The sequence below is a fragment of the Scylla paramamosain genome, chromosome 27, assembly GCF_035594125.1.
Source record: "Scylla paramamosain isolate STU-SP2022 chromosome 27, ASM3559412v1, whole genome shotgun sequence".
Lineage (NCBI taxonomy): Eukaryota > Metazoa > Arthropoda > Malacostraca > Decapoda > Portunidae > Scylla > Scylla paramamosain.
The window spans coordinates 13,749,309-13,754,308 of NC_087177.1; positions in this window are offsets into that span (position 1 = coordinate 13,749,309).

The following is a 5,000-nucleotide window of genomic DNA, read 5'->3' on the forward strand; positions in this document are numbered from 1 at the left end:
ATGTGCTAAGTTATCATAATACATAAAGTATATAGATATTTAAATTCATATCCCAGCATGTATTATTCAAGCTATGTTATTATTTTATTTTCTAAAGCGTTCCCATCATCTAGCAGCGATCTTAACCCTGCTCCAGTTGGTTGGGGTCGGGACTGGAACCTGAGCCCCTAAACTCATCTTCCTTGCGTGTCTATAAAGAGAGGGACTTAGTAGGCAAGAAGGGCAGCCTTGTTCCTTAACCAGGCATACCGAAGGGTCCAGAAAACCATCTGGCACCAGGGTCCATACTCTCGTACGCACCGGAACAGAGCCTGGGCGTAGAAAGGACAGTTTTCCCAAACATTTCGGCGTCTTATCTCGACAACTACTTGTAGGGTTAAGTGGAAGTTATTTGGGTTTCTAAATGCGTTTGCGTGTATTTTTTTGTTAGTTCAGTACAGTGGAAAAAAAAAAACATCCAAGAGAACCCGAATTATGTCTGTGGTCTTTGGAAATTGTTTTAGTGAGGGTGGAGTGTTTTACAATACGAAGCAAAGTTTTTCGTTGGTCTTCCTTCAAACGCTTCTTATAATTTCAGCGCATTTTGATATCATTTCTGCTGTGGCATTATTCCTACGACTGCTGTGGCCTTCCTATAAGTTCAGCAAAACGATTTCAAGCAAGTTTCAAATGAAGTGAAAAGTGTTAAATTCTCATTATTTCTCAGAGGGTTCAGTCTTTCAGCCACCTCGCAACCCACATCAAGTACTGCATATTTAGTTATTGGTAAGAAAATACTGGCACAAATAAGATAAGTTCAGGTGAAGAAGATATGCACATAATATCATCCTTTTCAGTCCCCTACGAAAACATGAAGGAAAGCAATACAGGTTCAACATCAAACATCAAATTACTTATCCTGCCTGTAAAACGAAAGATGCCTCTCAATTCTGCACTGACATCGAAAATTAATCTCCGGTGGCTGCTGCGTGTAGGAACTCATTACATCGTGAGTTAAATGACTCCGACGTGTCAATCAGAGGAGGTTAGGTTAGGGATCGCCTCTTCTGTTAGATAAGAAATCCGGGAGCAGTGGGAACAAGTGTGAGCGAGTGGTAGCGACGCTTTGTGCTACATTCTGAGTTGGTGTGCAAAAGTCTATTCTCGTGTCGCCTCCAGTGCTTTCGGTTATTCCGGGTGGTGAGTGAGTCTGGGATCCGTCAGTAAAGAATGTCTGGATATTTGTTTGCCCTGTAGCTGAGAGAGAGAGAGAGAGAGAGAGAGAGAGAGAGAGAGAGAGAGAGAGAGAGAGAGAGAGAGAGAGAGAGAGAGAGAGAGAGAGAGAGAGAGAGAGAGAGAGAGAGAGAGTGTGTGTGTGTGTGTGTGTGTGTGTGTGTGTGTGTGTGTGTGTGTGTGTGTGTGTGTGTGTGTGTGTGTGTGTGTGTGTGTGTGTGTGTGTGTGTGTGTGTGTGTGTGTGTGTGTGTGTGTGTTGTGTGTGTGTTTGTAGGCATTTCACGAGCGTGGTAATTACTTTAAAACAATTAGCTCATAGATGGATGTTGTTGAGTGAACGTTTAATGTGGATAACAGCGTAGCTACGAGTATAGATATAAAACCCTCAGGAATGACAATGTATATACACACATGCCTACGATATACTCCGCTTTTTGGTTGTTGTAGATTATATTAACACGCACTCATCCGATAAGTTTCGATACACTATCTCTTCAACATAAAGAAACAAAATGAAACCTTACAAAAATCAAACAAACAGGAGACATTTCATATCTCAAATGGAAATCCACTTCACCAAAAAAAAAAAAAGGACGAAGAGATAACATTAAATCTTAACAACACAAAGAAATAAACGCATGGAAAAATACTACTACTACTACTACTACTACTACTACTAATAATAATAATAATAATAATAATAATAATAATAATAATAATAGTAATAATAATAATAATTCTCTCTCTCTCTCTCTCTCTCTCTCTCTCTCTCTCTCTCTCTCTCTCTCTCTCTCTCTCTCTCTCTCTCTCTCTCTCCCTCTCTCTGCTCCAGATAAAACATGCAATATGGAAAATGAACAAGCCAAGAAACATGTATTGAAAATAACAATACTAATCTCTCTCTCTCTCTCTCTCTCTCTCTCTCTCTCTCTCTCTCTCTCTCTCTCTCTCTCTCTCTCTCTCTCTCTCTCTCTCTCTCTCTCTCACGTCTAGTAATACACGTCCCGACATTATAATCCCCTTCTCCTCCATCCATTAAGCATTCATTTCTTACTGACCTCGAACCAGAAGGAAATGGAACAAGGTCAACGCATCTGACGTCATAAAGAAAAGACAGTGTGTGTTTTTGCCGCTTAATATATTAGAAGAGGAAAGCATTGGGCGTAAAACAGTAATTCTGTCTTGCGCCACATGACACGGCTACTACCAGCTGTTGAGAGAGAGAGAGAGAGAGAGAGAGAGAGAGAGAGAGAGAGAGAGAGAGAGAGAGAGAGAGAGAGAGAGAGAGAGAGAGAGAGAGAGAGAGAGAGAATAGGGAAAGAAAGCATCATTAGTGCGGCTGTGAGGGAGTTGTACGGTGGCTCCCTCGCTCGTTTTGTATTTCAGGTTTTAGAAAGATTGTTAATTTTTAAATGTATTTTTTTTTTTTTCATAGATTGGTTTAACTTCTGCTCGGATTTGGTTTTGATATATTTGGTGTTGGAAGAGTAAGTGAGTCAATGTGTGTGTGTGTGTGTGTGTGTGTGTGTGTGTGTGTGTGTGTGTGTGTGTGTGTGTGTGTGTGTGTGTGTGTGTGTGTGTGTGTGTGTGTGTGTGTATCTGTAAAAAAGTAACTTGAAAATATATACTATTCAACATCTGTATAAAATTTCTATAGATTATATCCTTTTTTTAAAGTTATTGACGTTTATCTATATTAAAAATTGCACATCCTTATTCCCCTTCTATTTGGGAGGTTCTTTTTTCTTTCCCTTTTCTGTTTCTTTCCCTTTTCTTTTTCTTTCTCTTTTTTTGTCATCCTTTTTTTCTTTTTTTACTTTTATGGAGCACTGACCACAACCCACAGCAGCATTTCTTTCATAACTGGGCGACTAACGAGGTCCGGCCCTAAATTATGGAATTCTTTACCACGGGACATTAAAGCTTAACATTTCCTGCACCTCGTCTCTTATGAAAAATTCAACACCACATAGTTTCCTGCCCTTGCAATTATATATCTACGCTTACCTACCACTGCCTTATTCATCTGCATCACGAATTCTCTATCACTTATCATCTCTATCCCGCATTATCTTATTAATTTGCAGTGTTTTCCATTAAGTTATTAGAACGGCAGGCGAGGAGGGAGGAATAAGTGGACCCTCGCAATCTCCAGACGCCCTTGTGCACCCTTCCATCTCGCACCATTGAAGGAAAACTGAAAGCGGTAATTGCATCTTTTTCTCTCACTTTTGTCCGTTTTTTTTTTTTACGATAACAGCAAATGATAGGAAATTTTATATATATTCTTTTAATGTGTTATTCTAATGGTTCTGCAGCTCCTTGTCATTGTTCTCTTCAAGTGAAAAAAAAAGTGCATTTGCCTCCTTTCCTGCCCCAGCTGCCCTTGAAAAGACGAAAGAGAAAAGGAAAGGAAGAACAATTGATCCATCACAGCCTTCTTCTCTTCGCCACAACATCAATGTCAACCAAAAAAAAAAAAAAAGAAAAACATTAAAAAAAGAGATAAAAAAGCAGGACTGACCTTCATCTATTCTACAATATGCTCCGTCTCGTTTCCCAATCCCGCGACCTTTCCTGAAACGATAGAAAACATTACAATTTTCATGAGTCGACAGTAAAATAACGGCAGTAAAATAATGACCATTGTTAAACAGAAACTCAAGCCTCGGGAGGAATTGAGTGAACATGTAAAGTATATAGATAAAAAAAAATCTGTCAGTTATGTAAAACGTCAATAAGTGAGAGGCTTTGTGGGGGGAATTTAGTTGACATGGAAAGTACACTGATGAAAGGTTAATTAAAGCGTTATTAAAAGGGAGGTTCGCCGTGTAATTTATTGTATATTAAAACCACACTCGTATGTGGATGTTGAAAAATGTAAATAATTTTAAGGTTTTATTTATTTATTTATTTATTTATTTTCATATTAATGTATCTTTACTCTCCTGTTGTTCTATACTGAATCTAAAACCTACAAAATGAGAGAAGGGTTTTGTGCAGGAATTGACGGAATATTGAAAGGTCACCCGTATACAGATGATCAAAAGTGTAAATAAGTGGAATGTTTTGTATCTTACGTTATAATATTTCCATTACTCTTCTGTTCTACTTTACTGAGTTTAGAATATACAGAAACACTCACTCATAGCAATCATACTTTATCTTTATTCCCGTGCTCTACTTTACCGTGTCTCGAACCTACAACACCGGACACTGCTATCTTTACTCTCTACTCTGCAATACTGATTCTGAAACCTACAGCGGCCGACACTCTAAGCAAACTATACTTTATCTTTATTCTTCTGTTCTATTACATTGACTCTGGAATCTACAACACCGGGCACTCATTGCAACTATACTCCATCTCTACTTTCCTGTCTAATACGTTAATTCCGGAACTTACAGCACTCTCATAGCAACTGTGAGGAATCATGAAGCTTAACACGCCACATGTATGGAATGAATTGAAACAGACGAAAGGCAGGCAGATTTGAGTGGCGGGAGGAAGCTGGATGAAGGCTGCTAATGATGATGACGATAATCTGTGTTTTGCGAGTGTCTGGCTTGAATTGGTCCTTTATATATGTTGTGATACATCGGAGACGTGAGCCTGGGAGTGTGTGTGAGGTGAACGACTTGATGAAGGCACTGCTTTTTTAGCAGAGGTGATTCACTGTTCACAAATATGATCTAAAGATAAAGAGTCTACTGTGAGAATATATATATATATATATATATATATATATATATATATATATATATATATATATATATATATATATAT